Below are 26,273 nucleotides of genomic sequence, written 5' to 3'. Positions count from 1 at the left end.
CGGAGCGGAGCAAGCCCCGCCCCCAGCCCCCCCCCCCGCATGCTGGGATCAGCCGCTCTCCTCCCCCCCCCCCCCGCGCCACCAAAATACCCGGGAAACACCTGTCAGGGGCGCGCGCGGCGAGCGGGGCGCGCGGCTGCTGCGCGCAGGTTCCCATAAAGCAAGGCGGAGGCAGCCGCTGCCAGCGAGCGCCACAATGTGCCTTTTCAGGCCCGGGCAGGAGAGAAAAGCGGTTTTGTGTTGGGCGGCTTTGCTCTTTAATGTGCCATTTCAGGCATTTCTTGCGGATTTCTTCCGCCGGGCTCCCTCGGCTTTGTTTTGCCGGCTCCCTCTCGTGACGCCGGATCCTTCCAGGCTTACTCGGAAGGAAGGCGCGCTTTGAATTCCAGTGGAACTTACTCCCGCACCCCGAATAAAAGTGTGCAGGGCAGAGGATCGCCGTCGCCGGGGGTGCATGTGTGTACTTACTAGGAGCATAGACAGGTGTGATTCCGGTAGCGCACACGCCCCGGTAAAAAGAGGTGCAGCTAGATCCGAATCTCGTTTCCTTTCTCTCTGACAATGAGAGCGCGCAAAGAAAGACTCGGAAATCGAACCACCCAAATCAAATCTGGGGTTTCTCCCTCCCTCTCTTTACCACCAGACATGGGAGGGAGGCGAAGACCCGTAGAGTTCAAGTCCGCGCCAAGGCATACAGCAGGCGGCGGCGGGGTCCGCTCCGTTGCGCGGGGGTTATTTCCCTTCCAGAGCGATTCCTCGCCGCGACGGCTCTGAGAAACTGAAAGGGAAAGTGAGCCGGGGCGGCGAGGCTCGACGGAGAGCGAGCGGAACTTTCTCCTCTTCCTGCAGACGGAGACGATCCGCCTCAACCTTAGGCTGCTGGTTCGCGGATGCCCCTCGGGTGGAAAGCTTAGCGCAGAGACAGAGAGGAAAGGAGGATTTCGCAGACTCCGGTGACCGGCACCACCGCCCTGCCCCCTGTTCCATTTTTTTGGGGGGGTGGGGAGGTTTGGTGTGCAGAGCCCCAGCCAAGTCCTCAGGTCTGTACAGGAATATGCTCGCGTTTTCCTTTCATACCCAGACCTCTTCTTTTTGTTTTTGGTCCTGTCTGATCTGTTTGTGGTGAGTGTATGAGTTGGAATGGAAGACTTTGCAAACGTGTATTGATATATGTGTTTGGGATGATGAGACAGTTGTTTCTTTCTTTATGCTGCTGTTTGGCAAATTATTTTTTTAAAATCATGGTTAAACTGTTTAAAATGAGGTTTCTTTCTTTCTCTGTTTTTGATAGCTCATAAATAGCAAACCTTTCAGCGCAGGAATACTGGCCCTCCAGAGGTTGTTGGGCTACAGTTCCCATAATTCTTGTCCACCAGCCACCCTGACAGGGGCTGATGGGGTTTGAGGTCCAACAACACCTGAAGGGCCACCACTGAATTATGGGATACGTGAACTGCCTCCTCAGCCTCCCTAAACAGCGCTCCTCTGTCCTACGTCCTTTTAAATTGTGTGAAGACCACTGGACTCTTGTGGTACTTCTCTGTTGTATTTTATTCTCCACTAGAAATGAGCATAAATCAAGATGGAAGTCTCAAATGTTGTTAATCCTCCAAAGCCAGATGTTGGATTGCAAATCCCATCACCCTGATCATTAGTCAGGATGGCTGGGGCTGGTGAGAGCTGCAATCCAGCAACACCTGCTTGCAGGGAAGCGCAGCAGCTCAGAGGCTGAGCACCTGCATTGCACACCAAAGGTCCCAGTTTCAATCCAGCATTTCCAGATAAGGCTAGGAGAGACCCCAGTCAGTCTGGGGAGATAGAACTGAGCTAGATGGAGCGATGGGTCTGATTTAGTAAAAGGCAGTTTCCTCACACCCGGAGATTTCCACCCCTACTCTAAAAGGATACCAGCATCTGTGGTATTTGATTTGCAGTCAAATCTAACAATGCCTATTCTTGTGAATTAGCATGTGAAGGGGTTAAGACCACAGAGCCACATTGATGATAGGCCGACTAAGACCATAGGAATGTAATTGGTAGAGAAGGTTCTATGGCCCGTGTACTGATGGGCAAGGCACTTGGGTAGTAGATAAGGTGTCACACAGAGAGCAGTTGGTTTCCTTGATTCCCATTCTGCTTTAATTCTGTGGGTTCTTTATGCCAACCATTCTGTTCACATTGAAACCTTCTGCAATTAATTCAAGAGCTGCTACGTGAACAGTATGCTGTACTATTTCTTTTCATTTTTAAGACTTCCCCTCCTCTACTGATGTGTATAAGTGATCATTGATAAAACGCAGCTTGAAGGAGCACATAGTCTCCTGGGCACACACAATTCAAAGAGCCCCAGAGAGGGGCACCACAGTTCCTTTTTTGCCCTGTTACATCAAGTGTCACAAGTGGAAGGAAATGAAAACCCCTCGAAGCCTGGAAAACAAGATGGAGAAATGACAAAAGATCCCGCAGGCATCAGTGCTGCTCTGCAAACAAAGCCAAGTAAATTGGAGATCTTGGAGAAATTCAGACAGGGAGGATTTTGTAAACATCCCTGGTGTTAGTCGTCTTGTGTCCTGAATTCACTGAGGGAGAAGTAAAGAGCTGATTTGTCCCACTAAAAATTCTTTGTCTTTTCCTTCCCATCCTTCTCATCATATACCTTTCTGTTCCACACTAACTCCAACTCTAGGAATCATACACAAGCCCCTCACCTGGCATTTCCAGTGAGAGGGGGAGCTCCTTTTGCATCTGGCCCAGTGCCTTGGAGATCACCTTTGGGGCTGGCTGCAAAACAGTTGCTTTCGTTTGGGTGGGATAGACATTGTGCCTCCTCTTCCTCACCATTCAGATGCTGTCTAAGTGGGAAGTCTTTGTGGGATGTGATCCATGAGAGGCAGTCAAGTACAACATTCCTTGAAATGCTAGAGAAGACATGTGAAGTAATGTTTGGTCTAGCCAGTAGAAACTTCCTGTTGCATGTGATAGAAGGTGGGCATGACCTAACCTGTCCAGGTAACAAAAGGACGAGTCATGCAGCAACCTCTCTCTTTTTTGACTTCCTTCTTCGTTTGACCAGCTTTTAGCTAGGACTGCTCTGCTAGCTCTCAGCTAGCAGAAGCACTGGGGTTATTCCTCCATATGGGGTAGATCCACATATACATATTTGTAACTAAGTCTGCCTTCAGGAATCCAACTGTGAACTGATGTAAGTAAACTTCTTTTATTGACTTTGGAGCCTGCAAGGTTCTGTGTTTCTTTGGTCCATGTCACACTGGTCTAAGGTTTGCTCATGGCTGTCTATGGCTCTTATTTTCCTTTCTCCTTCCACATTTGGCAGATACAGTGCAGGTTTAGGTGAAGGAAAATATTGGTGAGCACTAGTATTCAAATTCTGTACAATGGTTTGTCAGGAGATGAGCAAAATACTCAAATATTGCAGTCCGATTTCACCACAGCTTTGTTTACTAAATCTATGGGATGATCAACTGAAAGGCTTCAGCTCTCAGGAATTCTTGATGTTGACGCCTGCCAGAACTTCAATTGCCCAGAAATGGAAAAGCTCACAGGACTTGCAACTTTCACTTTGGTATACAGATATGTGGAGTTTAGCAGCAGCTGAAAAACAGCAACTCATAAATTACATTTTGCCAAAGGCTCAGAGGATCCTGAAAAATTCTATGCTGTTTGGTGGGGTTTTGTCTTAAATACTGGGCAACAAATACAAAGACCCAGGATGCCCTCTCCATTGTACAACGTGAAATTGGGTTTTCCTGGTGGTCTTAAGTACTCTACTTACCTGATTTAAGTCTCTTCTGCATATACAACACTTTGTTTTTTGTATTTGTACTTCTATTATTTTTATTGTATTGATTTTATTTGATTTGTTTCAGTTTAAAAAATTAAACAAAAATGAGCCATGCATTCAAACGTGGAAAGGACAGCGAGATCTGCTGATGTCCTTCCAGCATGGCAATGTAAAGCCACCTTCTTAGCCACCACAAGGGCTCATCAAGTCCACTTTTGTTGTACACTCATTAGTCTCCACACCACAGGTATATAATTTAAGACTATGTGAGCATTCACAAATATGAATAAATTTTCTAAAACACAGTTATTGCCAACAATAATTTCTGACCAGAAAGTGGACACCACAGGACATATTCAGCACTGCGTTTCCACCAGCTAGGGAGATGGCTTATAATGGATGGGCAAGAGTGGCTCTCCTAGTTTTGGACTCCAACTCCTGCCAGCCTGATCCAGAAGGGATACTGGAGAGGGATAATAGTCCACCATAACAGGAGGCCTATAACTGCTCACCCCACACCCCTGGCCTTTTTAAGGTCTCAGATTTCCTAATATGTTAATAGCAATTGTGGGGACAGATTGTCAGACTTGAATTAAGAAGGACTGCATTGAAACCTAGGCTGTGTATACACCATGCATTCAAAGCACATCAGTTTCCCCAGAGAATCCCGGGAACTGTAGTTTACCTCTGACAGAGCTACAATTCCCAGCACCCTTATCATTTCACATGATTCCTTGGGGGAAGTCATGTGCTTTAAATGTATGTTATGTATGCAGCCTGACTGATTCTTCCTAGGTGATCTTATCAAGCTAGCTACTATCTGATCACAGTGATCTTCAAATGAAGGGCAGTATAGAAATTTAATAAATAATAAATTATTACTTCTATTATACTTTGCAGGGTTGTTATGAGGGGGATATAGTGGATATAGGAGGAACTGATATAGTGGAAGGTTTGTAATCGACATAAATTGGCCCATGCATTGCCATAAAAAGAGACCAGAAATTTCACTCTTGGGAAATGATCATGATTATCAAGATCATGATTACATGTTCATATCACAGTGTTCCAAGGTTAAGAGCTCTGAGGCATGCATGGAGTTCTCTCAAGTCCAGTGGCTTCCTTCCGCTAATACAGTGGTTTTCAGCCAGTGTGCTGTAGCACCCTGGAGTGCCTTGAATGATGGTCAGGGGTGCCGCGGGCAAGACTGGCCTCTGTCCCTCTTTCCTTCTCTTTGATGCCCTCTCACGTCTCTGCCTCCCAAAGGCTTGTGTGGCTGTTCATTGCAGCAACTGTTATGTATTGAAGTTCTCACCCTGGCCACCAGGAGTATCATGTAGATAGTTTTCACTCAGGTCCACGTCAGTTATTTTAGGCGGGAAACCCTGGGTTGTTGTTGCTACAATGTTGACAGCCGGCTGCCTATAAAAGCAGCCCGGCTGAGCTGTTTGCTGTTCAGTTCTGTTCCAGCTTACAAAATAAAGAGCTGCTTTGGAGAAATCGCTGTGTCGTCTGCCATGTCTACCCACTATTTAACACTGGCGACGAAGGTGGGATCGATGGACAACAGAGCACAGCCAGATGTGGCCACCCTCTGAGATGAGCTGAATCACGGAGCTGAAACACTGAGCAAAATCACGGAGTAGAACCAATTCAGAACTGACTGTTCTGGCTAGAGCACAGTGTTCCATCCATCGCCTCCACGTCGGCATCGGAACCATGGCTTCACTCGTGCCTCTACCGCCGTTTGCCCCAGCCTCTGAATCATGGGACTCCTACCTCGCTCGGTTTGACTGCTACCTCCAAGCAAATGAGCTGACAAGAGGGTCTGAAGAGCAGAAGCGGGGCCTTCCCTCAGCCTTTGTGGCCCCGAAGTGTTCGCAACGGCCTGAGCATTGGTTGTGCCTCTAGCAGTCCAGGCAGAGCCGTGGGACACGATTCAAGAGAAGCTCCGCAACCACTACGCCCCAAAGCCATCCAAGATTGCTGCCCACCATGCGTTTTACCACCGGAACCAGGCAGATGGGGAGTCAATCAACAACTACACCACCACCCTCCAAGAGGCTGCAATGCACTGCGAGTTCCGAGACTTAGACGATGCCCTGGTGGATCAAATCGTCTGCGGGGTCCGGGACATCCGTCTGCAACGGCATCTCCTCACCAAGCCAGACCTCACGCTGCAGAAAGCCATTGAGGAGGCCACGGCCTCAGAAGCTGTTGAACTCTCCGCCCAGGAAATCCACAAGGCCAGTAGACCGTATTTAAAGGACTATGTTGTTGGACATGTAACACCGTTGGTCTAACGGAAGTATGTGAATGTAACCGATATGCTTTGTGCTTAATTGAACCATTACATGCATTGCTGTATATAAGGAAACCATTACGATTGTAACTAACGTCTTATCTCGGTGGGGAGGGGTGTTATGTATTGAAGCTCTCACCCTGGCCACCAGGAGTATCGTGTAGATAGTTTTCACTCAGGTCCACGTCAGTTATTTTAGGCGGGAAACCCTGGGTTGTTGTTGCTACAATGTTGACAGCCGGCTGCCTATAAAAGCAGGCCGGCTGAGCTGTTTGCTGTTCAGTTCTGTTCCAGCTTACAAAATAAAGAGCTGCTTTGGAGAAATCGCTGTGTCGTCTGCCATGTCTACCCACTATTCAGCAGCAACCCTGGCTACAAGCTCCGCGGGCGAATAGTGCCTCTGGGGCTGGTTAGGGGGTGCTGGTTGCCAGGAGCAAAGGCAGGCCTCAGAGTAAGCAAGGAATTGGGTGAGGGCACTCAGCTCCCAGCCAGCCCTTGCTGTTGGGAATGGACAGACAAGTGGGAGGCTGAACAGGCAGACAGGCATCACGCTAGCCTTTCTTGTGCTTGCTGTGTTCAAGGCTGCCTGGGAGCTGAGTGCTTGGTGCTGAAGGGGAGCCTTTCCGCCATGCAGGCCCAGCAGCACCCAAGGTGAGGTGCTGGCTTCACAGTTGGCCAGTCACCATTGGGCCACTAAGGCTAGGGGCATCCCAGGCCCCTGTGGGACAGTGTGCGGAAGCACCTCTCTTTGGGGCTGGGGGGGGGAGCTCAGAGACCAGGGACAGCAGCAGTTGCCTGGAGGACTCCCAAGGAGAGGGGAGAGGAGAGGAGGCTGAGGGAACCCTCAACAAGGGAGAGCATTTGACAAAGGGTGAGAAGCTGCCAGCTCTGCAGGCAAGAGGTGACATAACTGGGCTCCTGAGCCCCACAGAGGTGCCACAGAAAGAACGTAGTTGGTCAAGGGAGCCATGGACTCAAAAAGGTTGAAACCCTCTGCTCTAATGAGTCAAACACACTTTTGGTTCTCCCTCCCTGAGAATAAATGGCGCCACACCCATGCGCAAGGAGTCTCTCTCTCTGTGTGAGCTGTCAGAGAACCCTTGGGGTAAATATCTGCCTAAAGCCAATATGAAGGTGAATTCTACCAATCAACATAAGCTTAGGCATATTGGTTTTGTTTTTCATCAACCTATTCAATTTCCATGCTTTATCCTGACTCTGCTGCAAAAAAAATGGAGTTTGTTGAGGAGAAATTGTGTGGCCACAATAGAAATGTATGGGCATGTTAAAGGGATTAATGGTGGGAGGCTGTGACAGCAGGGTTGGAAATCATTGTGAAAGATGGACAGAGAGCCATGTAGAGCTCAGAAGGGGTATGTAAGGAAGAATGAAAAGGAAGGAGAAGAAATATTTTGTGTAGAAATTAAAGAAATTAGCAATCGAGACACAATCCTTCCTTCTCGGTGATTTTCTGCCTTTCAAGATTTCAATTCATTGTGTGAATCATGCATTTTATTAACGTATTCTATACTTGGAATGTCACAAGGTCATGTGGAAAACTATGCCTTGACTGGTGCCTTTTAAATGTGGCCGGCAACATAACTTGAAGATCAGAAATAAATCTATCACAGCAAATGATTCCACAATGCAGTAAATTGTTTTGAGTTCTGATTAAAATCTGCCTGGATTCTCTACATTTCTCCTAGAGCAATTTTTTTTGGTCTGCAATTGTTTGTGTGGCTATTGAAAGTTACCTGACACAGAATGTGAATATGAGCGGGCAGCTTTGAGGCTTCCCTGAAATGAGACTCATTGCAAACTAATTAACGCTACAACCAGTGCCTGCTTGCATGAGGAATGGTGTTGATAACTGGAGGTCTGCCAGGTCAGAGAAAGAAAAAAACAGGAGCCAGAGCAAGGACCTGTTACAGTACATTCACTGTTTGCGAGGAAATGTATCCTGACTGACCCAGAATGGAGTCAGCTGAGCTGCAGCCATAGATGCCATGACGGCAAAAACTATTCCTCATGGCTTATTTTTGGTCAAGGTCTAGCTCCATTCCAGTAATTAAGGCACCCTGTATATGTAGACATTTCCCAGGACCACAAGGAAGTACAGTTTAAACAAAGGGTATTTTTAAGTTAGTACAGTAGACTCTCAGTTTATGTGGGGGTTACGTCTTGGGATAGCACATGAAGCCAAAATTGCATATTGATGCTCCTGGCACCTCAGAACACTCACCCAAGGGGGCACTCTCCCTTCCAAGCCTGCTAAACACTCTCTTTCCACCTCCAAATATCACCCCAATATAAGTGCAATGGTGGGTGGGATTGTAGCCTCACTTTCGTCCTCTTAAAATGTTCACGACACCGTTGCCTGCAAAATGTCACCTCACGAGACCAGGCTTCAAGCAGGGACCCACAATGGAGTCCTCAGGTCACTTTCTTCCCACAGCCAGATGCCGCCCGTTTCCCTCTATTTCTATTGCTCCTTTTCCAATTAAATGTGAGGCTGGCTGGGTGTTTTAAATCCCAAAGTCAAGGCTATATTTCAAGCAAGATCACTGTTCTTTTATTTTGTTTATTCCTCTCAGAAGCTCAAAAGTTTGAGCTGTAAAGAATTAACCAGACTTTGCAGGAAAGTCGTTGTAAAGGGTGAGATTTTACTGCACTTAGCGCACTGCATTTTGTTGCCCTATGACAGTTCGACATAGATCAGTGGTGGCAAAGAGGTAATTATGCCAGCCGAGAGGAGCGCAGAAGCAGGAGCTTTGTGTTCTCAGACAGAAACAAGCAGGCTTCCTGGACCCCCGTTTTGTGTGTGTGTCTTCACCACCTCCTTTTTCTTAGTAATTTGTCATGCAAGGTCTTTATCTTGTTGTTTACAGTTTTCAAGACACTGGATGGAACCAAAGAAGGAGCCAAAAAGGTAACCTCAGCCTCATAAAAGAGTGAATCAGCTGGAATGCTAATTGTGTTGGAAATGGTCTTCTTTCTTGCAACAGACTGCACAAGATCCCTATTTTCTTTTACATAAATTAGCCAGGCATAAGCAAGAGAACAATATCCTTCTTCAGCCTTTATGTTTGCTTCCTGTCATGGTCCACACAAATGTCAACCTTCCCCTTTTGCTTCTGAGAGCCTGTTTAAAAAATCAGCTAAGTAAAGTGTCAAAGCTTCCTCTGGGTTGTACCACTTTGGGCTGGCCCTAATGTGAGGTACAGAGAGGCAGTCACCGCAGTCCGCAGCTGCTAGGAGATGGTGAGGTGTTGAAAGACAGACCTGAGTGTGCCACATAGCTGCCTGCCCTCCAACCCTTTGGCTAGCCTGCTGCCCTCAGATGTGGTGGACACCAGTCATTCAAACGCCACCCCAAAGCATCCCCAGGGAATTTGCTAAGTTTGCTAAGGGGGCTGGGAACTGCATCTCTGTGAGGGCATACTATTGTTCCTGGGATTATTTGGGGAAAGCCACTTGCTTCAAATATGCTTTAACAGTTTGGTGTGTACACAGCCTAAGTCTGGTCAGATGGGGCAGCATTTTGTCTTTTGCCTCAGGCACCAACATGTTTTGGGACAGGCCATCCACACCCACGATGAGTTTGGTCTCTGATGTCCCAAGCCCAAGGGAGAGGTGGCACCTCAAACATAATATGGATAACTGGTTCCCATCTAGAGAAGTGCACAACTACAGATCTCAGGACTAAATGTGTTCTAAGGAGTAAGATCCTCCTCTCAAGCATACCTTTGGATGAAGGGAGTCAGCTGGGGTGTGGCTCTAGCAGACCCAATTGTTGAATTGTTTCACTTCAGGTGCTGGGCTGGAAGAGGTGTGTGTCTATGTTCCAGCACTAGACTGTCGGCTATCTGATCTCCTGCCTATGTCAAATGTGCCCTGGCCCTGACCTTAGACTGCTCTGACTGCCTCTCGCTTGACCCTTTGTTGTGGCCTCTGCTTTTTTGGACCTTGACCTTGGACTGGCCCTGGATACTGCTTTGGTCGCTGCCCATGTTCAGGGCCAGGTCAAGCAGTTGCCTCTGCTCAGCAGGCTCAGGCCCACAAGGGACAAGCGGCAGTTCTAGGCCCATGAGGAGCCCATCACCTGCCCCCCGCATCCTCTTCCTACACACCCTTTGCTGCCGCCAACTCCCCTCCCCCAGCCTCATTTCCCCTCCCTTTTGCACCTTGGTGTTGGCAATGGTGGAGGGGGGCAGCGGAGGAGTCATGGTCATTGTGAGAGTCAGGGGAGCAGAATGTTCTGGGACCGCCCCGCCCATGTTGGTGCAGCTGGCAAGTCTCTCCTTTACCCAGAAGAGGGCATGTGTTGCTGCAGGTCAAGTGAGCAGGCAGGTTCACAACAGAACTTGGAAACCAACTTCAAAACTCCAGATTTCAGATAATATTGTGTATTTCTGTTCATCTAGAACCTGCATTTTGCCTTCACCCCATATGCCAGACTTCACCACCTCCTTTGTTGTATTTTTCTGTACCCTCCAGTGCTTTTTCAGAGCTTCTCAATACCATTTCATCTTCAGATTTAATTAACACCATGTTTACACTTGCTTCAAAATTGTTAACTCACATCTTTATTAAACTCTTGTCTAATGGTGAGAAGTGGTGATGGTGTGCATTGCATGCTTGTCCTTGCTTGAAGCACTGCTCTCATGTATTCTTTATCATTCAGGGCCTCTTAGTTAATGTGGAGTTCCTCCTTATTTCACAATTGAAGCTTTAGCTAATTGTTCATGAAACAGTCGTATTTTAACATGATTTTCTGAAACACTGCATTTCAAGGATTGTTAAGGACAGTAAACTCTTAACATTAATTATTTCTAAAGAAAGTAATAATACTTTTATAAGTGTGGATGAAGCTTGGCTCTTGGATCCTAATCCTTTGCACCAACCACCGTTGTCCTTCATTTATTGTAACACTGCCAGTTGCCACTATACGTATTAAGCCATTCGCACCAACCTGTGATGCAGCCATAACTCTCATGTTTTTCAGGCATTGTACTAGTTCAGTACAATGTACAAGCACAGCTAAGCACTTGTATAATCAATTATGCCAAGTTTATGATCAGGTGTAAGTTTAGACTTGATAATGCCTTGAAAAGAAAAGAAGAAGTTGTTATTGGGAGGTTTGGAAATGGGCTCTAGAGAGCAAAACTGTATCTCAGAAGCTAGGAACGCATTTGGCTCAAACACCATACACAAAAGAAATGAATGGGCTGGCTATCAGACTGGGGGTGGGCGATGTAAGAGCGCTTTTTATCCATAGCTTTTAAACATCTTCAGTAATGAGTTGAATGGAAGAATGTAAAACGTGCCTAGCTGTTTCATTGAGGACACAAAAGTGGACAGGATTTACAGACACTATAGGAGAGAGGCTGGGGCTCATCTCAACAAACTGAAGACTTTGGCAGATAACAACCCCAAGAAATTCATGTTATGCACAGGAGAGAACAGTGCTAAGTCATAAGAAAGAGTGTTTCTCACAGGAAAAAACTGAAAGCACAAGCATAAGGGCTGGTTCATAAATGCATATTTATGATAACTCTTGATCACTTTGCTGATGGGCTGCTGAACATGTGAACTGCCTACACAACCATAAGTTTAAAGCACGTGGGTTTCTCCAGGGAATCATGGGAATTGTAGTTTGCCCCTCACAGAGCTACAATTCCCAGCGGCTATGATAAACTACAGTTCCCAAGATCCTATGGGTGGGGAGCCATGTGCTTTAATGTACGGTGTGTACACAGACATTTGTGGTGTTAGATCTATGACAAACTATACATGGAACCATAGAAGCTATCTCTTCACTGTGCAGCCATCACGTGATGAACCTGCATCTTAGACAAAGCCTATAATACGGGATAAGGTAGAAGCAGACTTCTGAAAAAGATATTACAATGGGTAACACATGGAACGTGTGAGAGGGACAGAGAGCAATCACATGTAATTATATACTCATTATACAGTTTAATCATTAGTTGGCACAGGACTTAATTGTATCTGAGTGGACTTTCCAATTGCTATTCTGTTCTTGGTGGAGAACCACAATGAAGTTTTGTGTAGCGTCCTGCCTGGTCTGTCCTCTAGGCCTTCCGTGACACAGCGTCAGAAGCCGAGTCAAATAAGACAAAGAAGATGGCACAGTTCCTTCCATACCAGAAGCCTCAAGCTTTCACAATTCCCCATGGCCTGACTGGCAGCAAAACTGGCATGTTTTCACCAGGTCATGAGCTACACCAGGAGGAAGGAAGGGGACAAGTAAGCCCATTTATTTATGCTGTGGGGAAAGAAGGCAGCAATGTCTACAAATCAGCTTTGCTGAAGAGGCCTATAAGCACAACTGCTCTGGCCAAGTTCAATGCCCGTTTCAATCCCTAGAGGAATGTGGTTAATGAGGTGGCCTGCTTCCTTCAAAGAGCTCAGAAGAAATGGTTGAGTCATTTGTTAGGGCCTTGTATGATCAGGCTGAATGCTGTGAGCTAATTTGAAGAGAAAAAAAAGGAAAGCCAAAGTGAGCTATGCAATGTGATGAAATCTCACACATACTGTGAGGTGCTCTAAAATATCTTTCCAAAACTGGGAGATGGAGCAGCAGAACAGCAAATATAGCCACAATGCAATTAATTTAAATCCCATTGAGATCAATGTGGATTCAGTGCAACTGCACACCTGGCTTGTGTGACCCATGTGCAAGTAAGTGCAAAACATGGTTGGTGAGGCACATGGGAACAAACCACCCACACAAACACGTCACCTAGGGGCTTATGAATTGGACTGAGTTTTCATGAAAGAGAACTTGTGCAGACAATCACATCAGGTCACCGAAGAAAATCCCATATGGATGCACCCTTTGACACCAGATATATCAGCAATAATAGCATCATCTTGAACATCTTGAAGGTCCCAGGCCACAGAGAAGTTAGGCTGGCCTCAACTAGAGCCAGGGCATTTTCGGCTGTGGCTCCGATCTGGTGGAACACTCTGTCACAAGAGACCAGGGCCCTGCGGGACTTGACATCTTTCCACAGGGCCTGCAAGACAGAGCTGTTCCACCAGGCCTTTGGCCAGGGCACAGCCTGACTCCCTGCCTCGGCAATCTTCGCGGAGCTCTGGCCCAATGGTTGCCAGTGGCTTGAATTAATTAATTTTATAATGAATGGTTTTAGAATGTTGTTTATGCTGTACTTTTGTACTGTTTTATTGTTGTTAGCTGCCCTGAGCCCGGCTAAGGCTGGGGAGGGCGGGATATAAATAAAAATTATTATTATTATTATTATTATTATTATTATTATTATTATTATTATCATTATCATCATCATCATCATCATCATCATCATATTATCTTGACATGATACAGGACATCTTGGCTTGTGAGTCTTGGAAGACCCCCTCCCTGCCTTGCAGGCCTTTTCCACCTGGCCTGGGAGGGTGGGGCTTTGACTGACTCCAGCCACAAAAGCTGAGGCTGCTGAACAAACTCTTGGGTATTGTGGTGGTTTTTTTTTTGGGGGGGGGGGTTGGGAGGGTTCTTTTTATTACTATTACTTTGGAGGTATATTTTAGATCATATTCTATTGTCTTTTAGGGACAAGGCAAAAAATTTTTTTTTTAAATTCAACCAGGTAATTTAAACATCTTGATAATTTTATTTTATTTTTCTTTTAACTAAGCCTTTGATTTGCTGACCTGTGTGCCTGTCTTGTTGTTGGGCTTCTCTTGAAAACAAAAACACCTTCTGCACACTACCTGGAGACGCTTGGGTATGTGGTTTGGTATATGGTTGGCATGAAGTTGCTTTAACTAAATAAATGGGGATTCATCAGCCATGGAAGGTGTTGCATAAGAGAAGCCTTTGTCCTGCCTGAAGTCCATCGCTGCTGTCTGCTCTGCTCCATGAAAGCCTTTGCCAAAGCAGCCACAAGATTCTGTGTTGCTCTCCCCTCCCCCCCTTACACAGTTTGGTGTTTCTCTGTAAATAATAGGGTGCTGGAGGAAGATGAGAAGTGTGGGAGACATCCATTTCCCCCAAAACACAGGAAAAATGCCCTGCTTGTTGGCTCACAATCTCCATTTCTTCTCTCTGCAACACACAATAAAAGCTGTGTTGGCATCAGCTGGAGTTGCTGAGCCTTGAGATGATATCATAACACAAGTGGCAGAACAAAGTGGGACTACAAGTGGATCGTGAAGTCATCTATTCACCAATTAATTAATTTGCGCCAATTTTCCTGATATCAACACTGGCTCCATTGTAATTTGTTGTTTGCCTCCTTGTTGAATCATTATTTGTTGTGGAACAAAAACGACCACCGGAGCTTTAGGAACCCATTAAAAGGATTCTTATCCTGAAATGAACTGGCAGTTCAGGGAATGGCATCTTATGATCTGGGCATTTGCTGGATATGGGACACTTCCCTGCAACAATTAAGAGTAGTAAAAAAGAAAAGCAGGGAAACCAGTGAGACCCGGGATTCAGCCTTAATCTTCATGGATGAATTTTTCCTTGCAAGTAGATAACCTACCTACCTACCTACCTACCTACCTAAATAAGCAAGCAAGCAAGCAAGCAAGCAAGCAAGCAAGCAAGCAAGCACGTGAAACATGAAACATGCTGGAAGGGTTTATTTTGTCACAGGTACATTTGCCAAACAGCCACTGCACACCTCAGCTACCATGATTCATGTAGTGAATGCACACTTTCTGTAACACTTAAATTATGCTCATGTAGAAAAAGAAGAATGGTCCTTAAACTATATTTTCTGCCTTCCAGATCCAGCTCAGTCAGACTTCCTGACTGGCTTTAATTGATAAAAACGGACGGCATCAGGGGCTGGCATGGTTGGGGACGTGCCGCAAAATACTAGGTCCCTGCCCCCCCCCCCACTCCCCATTGCTGCTGCCTTCTTTCTTTCCCTCTAGCTTGCAGAGGGAGTCAGTGATGGTGGCGGGGAAGGAGAGAGGAACAGGTCACCACCTGCAGCTTGTCTGCCAGCTCCACAAGCAGTTAATGGTGGTGAGAAGAAGGCATATATGTTTATGCAAATGTGAATATGCTAATGTATATTTGTAGGCACTAATTTAGAAATAACTACTTTAACTGGGAAAGAAATATATATTCACCCATGCAGAAGACTGTGACTGGGTGACTTGCACATCTGCTCAGTCTGCTGCCCAGGTACCAACTGTTGACACACAACTTCACAGCCAACTGAAGAGCTCTTCGAAGAAGGATCCTATCAAACACAGAGGGCTGTCAGACAAACAGAGGCATGTCCTCTGTAGGACACACAGTCACCCTAAGCTGGTGGCTTGCTGAGGGAGGGAGGCTCCCTAGGGGTGTCTTGCTTGAGGGACCTCTGAGGAGCCAGTTATGGATTGGAGCTACAACCACAGCTGATCATATTCACCTACAGCAAACATTAGTGGAAGACTTCTCCTGCTTGGGAGAAAAATGGGAGGAATTTCAAGAGAAGCAAAAATAAGACTATTGGAATTTCTTAGGGGAGTTCCACACCTCCCTAATTAAAATGGATTTAATCTAATTGACTTCAATATAAATCATCCAATGAAATAAATAAACCTAAGAACTCGAGCTTAACTGATTCCAGCTTCAGGCTGCTACACGTATTACAAGCTAAGTAATTATTATTACAGGATGATTGCACTTTGGTTTGTGGGAATTAATTATACTAAATTAAAGTGTGTAACTTTGCCCTTTACTCCGTGGAAGCTGTTGGAAATTTTGATGGTAACTCACAAATGCATAATTCTGCATGCAAGAAATCCAAGATTTTGCATCTGAATTCTACACAATCCCCCCTCAGTTGTGTGAACTGACGTGACTCCCTAGTTTAACAGAATGCTTTACTAAGAATACTAAACAAAAAGGCACCTAGTGTAGAAATTAAAATAACTTTCTCAAATACCCCTTTCATTTTCAATCATTAGAATATTCAATTCTGGACACTTTATACATTTTTTCATTCCCTTCTAGGTGATGTGCTGTTATTTTATAAACAGCCAAACAGCAGAATGTTTGAATGGTTCTTAATTGCAGCAGCTAATTGCAGTCCAAACAGCTTTTAGTAGCACTTTAGCAAATGGTTACTTTCTTCTCCATTCTACAATACTACCCACTCAGTCAGTCCAGAGTTCATTCATTTCTTATTTATTACTTAAAGCTAAAGGCCATGGGACGCAGTTTACAATCTAGCTAAGCCAGAACATGTTATATATTGATTACAGTTCATCCTGTACTCATGAACTGCATACATTGCTTATCCTTAAAACAATCCTGTAGGGTAGGGTGTGACTGAGAACAGTGCCTGGCCCAAGGCCAAATTTATTCCTTAAAAGCCATTGGTCATCACAAAACTATAAACAACCAGATGGAGGAAGACATTTTAGCACAGGTGATTCCCAGCACACTGGGCGGCATTTTATGTGATAATTTTTTGTCTAATCTATTGGGCTGCTAGAGCAAATTATGAACCTAACTATGTGTTAGTTACAGATTAGTAACAGATTTTCAGTTGTTGAGCTGCTGTCAGAGTAGCCCAGAACTGACCACATATATGCTGATTTCCTATGGTCTTATCAGGGCCTGCTCACCCATGAGGGAAGGTGAAGAAGTGGCCTCAGGGCGGCAGCCTCCAAACCTCTTGGAGAGGCTGCAGATTCAGCCTCCAAAGAGTGCACTGCTCACCTCTGATGTTTGTCAGCCTCCTCCTCTGCTGCACACCTGGCTCCTATCTGTACACAGGGGAGGATTCTTCCTTTAGTGGCAAAATTTCCTGGTTCCTATAGTGCATGTGAGGCCCGTTATACAACACTGGCTGCTCTCAGTGCATTTATCTTACCCAAGAAGCTTTAGAGGTCTGGCCAGTGTTGAAATATTGGGCTGGATTCAATTAAGCGAGTCCCACTAGTGTGATAGGGCTTCCCCCTGTGCCCCTCAAAGTAGCGCTTGGGGAGGGGGAGAACCACCAGTGCACAGCGGGAGGAGGGGGGAGGTCCGTCCACCGGGCAACGAGAAATGCTGGTGCTACTGGAGCTACGGTACTTTGAATTCCACCCACTTTTAAAAAAACAGCAATATCAACAGGTGGTGTTCAACCAAGCTTTACTCAGTGTGGATCCACTGGAATTAGGCTCATTTAGTTTTCTGTACTCTCAGCAAAATTTAGTTGAAGATCACTCAAATTGTCCATATATAACGAAGCATGTTGTCTTAGTTTTTTTGAAGATGCATGCATGGGTTGCAATAGGAAGCGCCATCCTAAATTAGGCATTTCCTTTTGAGTGAGAAAGAAGAAGGGGGAGGACATGCCTCTTCTGTGATGGTAGCTCATCTGCAGACTGCAGTTTCATATTTCTTTACATGAAAACAACAATACAGCTTTCTAAGAATAGCTGTCCTGTCCAATTAACCAGAAATAAGTGTTTTGGGTGGAATCCTAAACTCTGCTTTGGCCCGGGGGGCAACCACCAAAACCTCTGCCCCCTTCCAGAACAGGCTTCCTCAACCTCGCCCCTCCAGATGTTTTTGGCCTACAACTCCCATGATCCCTAGCTAGGACCAGTGGTCAGGGATGGTGGGAATTGTAGTCTCAAAACATCTGGAGGGCCGATGTTGAGGAAGCCTGTTGTAGAGCATGCTGCCCTGGACAGCAACCAGGCCTGGTGAGCCCATGCCATCATGTGATGGCCATGGGTCTGGTGGATCCCCGTCGCATGCTTCTCCCTTCGAGCATTTTGGGCACTTTCCACTGGCTGCTGCAGGGAGGGGAACCTGCGGACAGCATCTCCACCCACCCATTCATCAGGAAGGAGGAGGAGTTCCATGCTGGTGTCCGGGGCCAGTGGAGGTCAGCGGGACTGGGAGGAGGGATACCTTCACACAACCCATCACTGCCCCTCCCCGCCTTTGTTAGTCAATCAGAGGGTTTTTATTTATTGATTGGTATGATAAATTGACTAAACATTAGCAGCCCTAATTAATTTACATCTTTGAATAGCTCTTTCTAGTGACAGCTTACAATGATATATTTAACACATGAATTAAATTTTGGCTCTTCTAGTAAAATTGCTTAGAATCGTAACTGTGGAATAGATGCATATCCAATGACTGTGCTGAATTTATAGTACTGTAAATGTACATTAGGAGCAAAAGCATTCAATCTTACAAAACATGACCTCTCCCCAGTACAATAATCATAATCATATTTTGACATGTGGCTGGAGACTGGGGCAGGATAAGGAGTTTTCTGAAAGTTTACTCTGGCTCTATAATTGTTGGACTAGATATGTAGAAATGGATGAGCTTTAAAATGCCACCTCAGTTTGCTATCAAGATTGAAAAGAGTTAACAAGAGTTATGCGTTCAGGTAGGAAGAATAAAAGGCAGGATGGCAGTGCTTCATTGGACAGGATTTAGGGGTTGGGGGGGTTGTAGACCTCACGCTAAACATACGTCAACAGTGCAGTAAGACCTGCACTAGCGGTTGGTTCTTCCAGGAGGCTGGGGAAGAGACTGAGCCTCATTGCCCGCCCCAAGATTTGTCTGTTGCTGCTGCTGCTGCCAGCCTCCTCTGGAGGAAGGATATAGGAGCCAGCTGTATGTCATCTACCCTGGTGAAAGGATCCCTCCCCCATGAACTTTATTTAAGCCAGGCTCCTTGGAGTGCAGGGAGACCAGTACCAGAAAGTTTAAACTCTTGTTTTGCTTTGTATTTATTTACTTATAGCTAGATTGGAGAGGTTTTTTGTTTTTTGTTTAGGTAATATTGAATTTATTCTCTGCTTGTTAGATAGCTGATTTTTGTTATTTTGAAATTACTGACATGCTCCATATTTTGGATACAGTCAAACCTCGGTTCCCGAATGGCTCCGTTTTGGAACGTTTCAGCTCCGGAACACGAAAACCCAAAGTAAATGCTTTGGTTTTCGAATGTTTCTTGGAAGCTGAACATCAGGTGTGACTTCCGCTTGAGTGCAGGAAGCTCTTGCAACCAATCGGAAGCCACGCCTCAGCTGTCGAACATTTCAGAAGCCGAACAGGCTCCCAGAATGGATTACATTCATTGTGGAAAAGCAGCATATAAGTAAACCTAATCAATCAATTGGTGTGATGCGGCAGAAAAAATGCTAATGCATTTCTACATTAGCAGCAGGGCAGCTGGAGCACTGTGTCCAGTTCTGTGCTCTGCAGCTTAAGCAATATATCAATAAACTGAAATATATCCAGAGAAAGATGACAAAGATGGCATGGAGCCTGGAGACCAAGTCTTAGCAGAGAAGGTTGAAGGAAGTGGATAGACTAGAGAGCAGATCCTTAAGAGGCAATAACTTCAGATTTATGAAGGGCTGTCCCAGAGATAATGGAGCAGATTTGTTCTCTGTGGAACCTGATCCAATGGGTTAAAATTACAAGAAAAAAGGATATACATTAAACAATAGGAGGGACTTACGGATGATATGAATTGCTTAACAGGAGAACAGACTGTTGGAAGCGCTGGGGGGCACCGCACAGCCCCCGAATTGAGACAAACCTCTCCGGGACGCAGCATGGGACGGTCGTAACTCTTCAGTCCCGATGTGCAGCAGCAACACATATCTGAAGATATCTGCACACTCAAACAGCAGAGTAAAGCTGAGGCTATGAGGTGTGGCATCTAAGTAATTTATTAAGTAATATATACAGGACAAAGCAATCATGGCATCCTCTCACATCTTCTCCGAGAGAGAGAGAGAGAGAGAGAGAGAGAGAGAGAGAGAGAGAGAAAGTACAAAAGTACAACACAACGGAAGAGATAGGTCTGGCTTCCGTTTCCCACACTTTCCAATGTAAACACAGACATGTGATGTAACAACTATACATCCAGCAACGGGAGAGAATGAAAATACTGAGAAAGACTGCCCCAGAACTTGGTGGACTTCACCAAAAGATCTTAAGAAGAAGCTATCACCTATCAGCAGGGATGGTAGAGTCAGGACTTCTCCACACTGGCAGAGAGACCTTCAAGGTCCCTTTCAGTTCTGTCTTTCCAAGTTCAGTACTGTGAATCACAGGATAGGCTGTGAGGTTGCATTTTTGTAGCAGGATTAGCAGCAATTTGAAGTGAAGCAATCTGAATTTCCCATGAGGCTTTATAAGTGGTAGAGCGTCAAAAAAGGAAGACCACCACTACCTCTCAGCCCTCCAAAAGTGCAATTGTCAAAACTACAAATGCAACCACAAACCCAAGTCTCACCTCTACCAGAGTGTGTGCATGGGTACCCTTGGGGTCCATTCCAACTCTACAATTCTATGATGCTATTACTCCTCCTCCTCCTCCTCCTCCTCCTCCTCCTCCTCCTCCTCCTCCTAATTTTATTATTCATATGCCACCCATCTGACTGGGTTGCCCCAGCCACTCTGGGTGGCTCCCAACAAAATATTAAAGGTAAAGGTAAAGGTACCCCTGCCCGTACGGGCCAGTCTTGCCAGACTCTAGGGTTGTGCGCCCATCTCACTCTATAGGCCGGGGGCCAGCGTTGTCCGGAGACACTTCCAGGTCACGTGGCCAGCGTGACATCGCTGCTCTGGCGAGCCAAAATATTAAAAACACAATAAAGCATCAACCATTTAAAAACTTCCTTGAATAGGGCTGTCTTCAGATGTCTTCTAAAAGTCAAATAGTTGTTTATCTGTTTGATATCTGATGGGAGGGTGTTCCACATGGTGGGCACCACTACCCAGAAGGCCCTCTGCCTGGTTCCCTGTAGCTGCACGTCTCACAGAGAGGGAACTTCAAGAAGGACCTCAGAGCTGGACCTCAATGTCTGAGCAACAGAAGTCCACCTGCATCACCCCATCTGTCACTACTGCATGTGTCAGAAGATCCCTATCCTGGACCTGTAAACATGATCTTTTCCAGAAAACCCACATCAGGTAGGAAATATGTAAAGCTTACTGCATATCAGGTTGAAAAATGGAAGCTTTACCGTTTCATTTTTAACAAGCACTGCCACAGATAACAAGCACAAACCGCCTTACAGCTTGTTTGCCATCACTGACATCTTTTCTTGACTGCAAGTTTTCTATTACAGCTTCACCAAACAATGTGACATACCTTCAGGCTAATAAAAAAAAAAGCCTCCTTTTTTCTTACTAAGCCATGTGGGAAGCGGGGGGAAATACTCTGCATGAACAGTCACCAGAATTTATACCCTGCCATTGGGGAAATAGCATCCATCCCATAAATGAATTCCACTGCTTTACCCAAAGTGTGAGGCATAATCAATACATCTTAACTTAGGACCATATATTATGAGTTTCACCTTTTGTTCAGGACTCCCACTTGATCTAAATAGAACTTCTGTGTGAAGACCAAATACATGGTTATGGCACTTGGAAATTTATTCTCTCACAACACTAAAGCAAAAAGAGTAAAAATATGATCTAGGAGGAAATGAAGGTTCATTTTGCTTATTGTTTGTTTATCTAAAGGTCTCCTCTGAAATCCTTACTCCCATGGGTCTTTCCATTGACTTCGACTAGCAATGCAGGCCATGAGCCTTCTGAGCATCATGTGCATTCAGGGCAACCTTTGCTGGCTACTACAGTAGAGAGAACTCAGCAAATGCATATGGGGATTCTTCCTTTTTAATAGCGCTACTTATATGGATTCCTAGGGACGCGGGTGGCGCTGTGGGTAAAAGCCTCAGCGCCTAGGGCTTGCCGATCGAAAGGTTGGTGGTTCGAATCCCCGCGGCGGGGTGCGCTCCCGCTGCTCGGTCCCAGCGCCTGCCAACCTAGCAGTTCGAAAGCACTCCCGGGTGCAAGTAGATAAATAGGGACCGCTTACCAGCGGGAAGGTAAACTGCGTTCCGTGTGCTGCGCTGGCTCACCAGATGCAGCTTTGTCACGCTGGCCATGTGACCCGGAAGTGCCTCCGGACAGCGCTGGCCCCCGGCCTCTTGAGTGAGATGGGCGCACAACCCTAGAGTCTGGCAAGACTGGCCCGTACGGGCAGGGGTACCTTTACCTTTATATGGATTCCTATGGATATATTCACATTTTCTTCTAGTAAACATGATCTACTTGCAGTACAGACTACCTTCTCTACACATGAAGTGTCAGGAACGTCCCTTCCCAAAGCAACAGTGAAGACTCCGGAGAAGAAGGGGGGCAGGCTGAGGGGAGTAGAGGTTTGATTCCTTCCCACATTGAGAGTGATGCCAGCCACTCCCGTTCGGGAATGCAGGCTATAAATCCTCAAGACAGCACAGAGCAGGCAGAGCCTGATTCAGAGGAACAGCCACTGTTAGATTCAGCTCAGGAGGATGGGCAGCCTTCCCCTGAATCTCCTTGTAGTAGGAGGAAGAGTAGAGTCGAGTAGAGTAGAGGCGCAAACAGAGGATATCCTGCTGGCGTAGGCAGCGCCAACCAGTGCGTCCAACTGCCTCATCAGGGGAAGAATGAGCTGGGAGGGCTCGGACTGAAACTGCTGTGTAATTACTAAATAAATCTAAGAGTAATAAACCTGCCAGCTTGACGTGTCTTGGAGTGAGAGAGACATCGTAAATCCTGACATGAAGCTACCTTGAGAAGAGTCAGACCATTGGTCTGTCCAGCACAGTCTTGTCTGTCCTGGCTGGCAGTGGTTCTCTTCAGGTGGGCAGCCTGTGGCCCTCCAAATACTTAAACACCCAGTCCCATCATCTACAATACTCGCCATGCTGGCTGGGGCTGGTGTGCGTTGAACAACATCTGGAGGACCACCAGCTCTCTGACCTTGTCTTAAGTTCTTAGGCGGACCTTAAGGTTCCCAGCATGGCTATCTTAGAGATGCCAAGGACCGAACCTGAGACGGGTCAGGAAACATTACATATTGTGCTGGGCCTGGGCCTGGTTATCACACTATACAGCCACCATTTTACAGCTATTTAAAGAAACTCTTTTCTCTACATTGCTAGATCACAAAGTGATTAAAGCATCTCTAGCACACTCCAGATTAGTCCCATTAGCTCTGAAGGAGTATGCAAGAGAGGATTTGGACATGAAAGAAATATGCTTTTGCTTGCATTCCAGCCTCTTCACAATATTCTACCCATGTGTGGCACGGAATAGCTAATATTTTATAAGACAATTTCATTCACTATGCAGTCCATGAACCAGTTAAGCAAAAACACAACCAATTAGCTTCCAGTTGGCCTAAACAACCAAAATATTATCTATTACAAAAAAGAAACATACCAGTGTTGTTCTTCTAGAAAAAGAGGTGCCTCCTTTGTTCTCTTATATTGGCAATTATAAGAGATACCAGAACTGAGTTCCAGTGAGTTCCGACTGAAAAAAGCACCAAAACAGACACTTCATGGATTCGCTTGCTTATGATGTCAGCAAAAATCACTTCCTAGGAGCAAAGACAGCCATGGACATGAACACAAACACTTTCCACCAGATGGAAGGCCTTCAGTTTTCACATTTACACTTCAATCACAGTACATAAATATTTATGCCCCTAGTCAGGGCCGGCCCAAGACCTTGTGGTACCTAAGATGAACCACAAAAAGGCACCCCCTCTGCGCTGGGTAATAAGGGACAAGTGAAGATTTACATCAGGAACAAGCAGGGGGTGGGATGAGGAATAAGATCTACATTGGGATCTGCGACCCCTATGGATCCTGCTACCCAATGTGGTTGCCTCACCTTGTCTCATGGTCAAGGTCCAATCCTGCCTTTAGTAGCAACACATTTTGCAGTGTTAGGAGATGGAGACAGGAAAGCCATTGCTCTCCCTCTGAATATATATCCTCTGCAAAGGCAGAAGTGAAGTCCAATTCATTTAGAATTATCTGTTGATGAATCCTGGACTCAATGCCATGTCATACAACATGTGGTTGGACTATGCACCTGCCCTCTTCCTGAGAAATTTCCGCAGTCTTACAAAATGTTTTGTATTCAGTGGTGTAAAGGACCCCTGGACAGTTAAGTCCAGTCAAAAGTGACTATTGTGTTGCAGCACTCCTCTCGCTTTCAGGCCAAGGGAGCTGGCGTTTGTCCACAGACAGCTTTCCAGGTCATGTGGCCAGCATGACTAAACCGCTTCTGGAGCAATGGAACACTGTGATGGACACCAGAGTGCATGGAAACGGCGTTTACCTTCCTGCCACAGCGGTACCTATTTGTCTACTTGCATCAGGAAAGCTTTTGAACTGCTAGGTTGGCAGGAGCTCACTCCATCGTGAGATTTGAACTGCCGACCTTCCGACTGGCAAGACCAAGAGGCTCAGTGGTTTAGACCACAGTGCCACCCGTGCCCCTGTTCAGTGGTGTAGTGGGGGGGCTGGGTGTGTGACCTGGGGTGCAAAACCAGACGCCCCTACAACAGCTTCCCTGCTGAGCTCCTGCAACCTTCTGGAGCTTTGGGGAGGTAAGCTGCGCCCAGGCTGGGCTTCCACCCAGCCTGGAGTGGTGCGTCCTTCTCCTTGGACACCTGTGTGCCCACTCCCTGCCCCTGGGGTTGCCAAGAGACAAGGGTTTGCTCAACCTGTGAAGCAGTGAGGATGGAGGGGTGGGGCCTCTGGTGCTAGGCACCGCTGGGGAGGAGGGGTCTGCTCCCGTGGAGGGGGAGGCTGCAGTGGAGGCTAAGCCGGGGTCGCTGCAGTCACTGCAGGCAGAGTAGCGGCGTCTCCACTTGGAACTCCTGGCACTGGCCTCACCAGTGGCGGAGGGGGCATGGCTGGTGGGTACACAAGCTTTCCCAGGGCGGGTGCTTGCTAGCATGCCCACTGCACCTCACCACTGCTACCCATGTGCCGCCCAGCCTGGCCAAGAGGGAGGGAGGGGGAGGGCGCTGCCAGCACCCACTGAGGAGGGGAGGGAGGCTGGAAAGCACCCAGAGGGGGAAGGACCCCCGGTGTGCCTCTGCCCCAGTTGTCCAGTCCACCGGGGGAGCAACACTTGCCCTGCACACCAGAAACCCATGTTTGTGCTGCCTTTGAAATGCCACCAGTGTTGCTCCTAAGTTCTGAATCTACTTTGTCAAAATGTCACAATATGTGAAATTCAGTGAGGAGACTGGGACACATTTTAAATGAAACATGTGAAATGACCCTCAGAGATGAATAACTGTCTTTTGGAATATCTGTGTCTTCTTTTCCACAGCTTTTGAACACAGAGCGACATGCACAGAGCATTTCTGGTATTGCAGAATCTGGGCCAGTTTATTTACTCCTTGCTTTCATATGGGCAAATATTGAAAACATGTAGTAGTCATACAAAGAACTTCAGTATCATTTTGTTGGAATGGGGCTTAAGCTCTATTTCAAAACTTCCTTTACGCTTTAAGCAATTGGCTGGATCATCCCCCCCCCCCCCCCCGCATATATACGTGCAACATTTCCTCCTTTCTCTTGCATTGCAACATCTTGTAAACAGCCTGCTTATTTATGACTGCAAGCAAGAGGCAAAATCCAGTGAATCTCTTAGCAGTATTAAAAAGAAATAGCAGCAGTTACTGCCTTATACAATACACTTGATAAATTTGAATCATCTAAATTTTTATTGCTGCAATCTTTAAAAGAAAGGACTACAATTTCCTTTCTTTTTTAATAATGCACAAAAATTCTAATAAACAATTTAATCTGAACTACAGGATAGAATGAAAGGCCATTTAGATGTACTGACTCAATGGATTGGGGAAAACGACTGTGTGCCTGAGCAGTTTTGGCTTGCCGATAAATCTTCCCTCCCCCTTTTTAATAACAGGATCGTTGTAGAGCTTTTATGGAAAGTGAAATGCCCTCTGTCTTAAGCAAGACAGAAATATTTATGAACTTCAAAGAAATGTAGCTAACGAGGCTATAACTTTCATTTTTTAAAAAAATAATAATGAACAAGCAAGTATCCTAAGATACATGCACTGTGGGACTCTGTCTTTCTGCCTCTCCTGCCTTTGCCTTCTGCTGCAGATCAGCTGGTTAATCTTTTCTAAAGGAAAATAGATATATTCAAAGAGGAATGTTAACCAGAATCCAAAGACTTATGCAGCTAGTTCTGTGTGCCCAAGAGGAGTTTAGAACTGCTTTTCTCAAACAGCATATTCCCCACTCTCACATTAATGCCACATGGAAAAAAGCTTCTGAAATGTTGAAGTCTTTCAAATGCAG

The 26,273-nt window shown here is 46.1% G+C and overlaps 1 long non-coding RNA gene across 1 annotated transcript; it reads left to right on the top strand.

The window, feature by feature from the left end:
• Positions 1-71: 71 nt before the first annotated feature.
• On the top strand, positions 72-7,798 carry LOC144325641 (uncharacterized). Its single transcript, XR_013390833.1, has 2 exons — positions 72-1,040; positions 2,252-7,798. It is a non-coding gene; the product is annotated as an uncharacterized LOC144325641 (long non-coding RNA).
• The last annotated feature ends 18,475 nt before the right edge of the window (positions 7,799-26,273 follow it).

The sequence above is a fragment of the Podarcis muralis genome, chromosome 1 (assembly GCF_964188315.1).
Source record: "Podarcis muralis chromosome 1, rPodMur119.hap1.1, whole genome shotgun sequence".
NCBI lineage: Eukaryota > Metazoa > Chordata > Lepidosauria > Squamata > Lacertidae > Podarcis > Podarcis muralis.
Note: the sequence above shows the minus strand (reverse complement) of the source record. Positions and strands in the feature narration are given on the sequence as shown.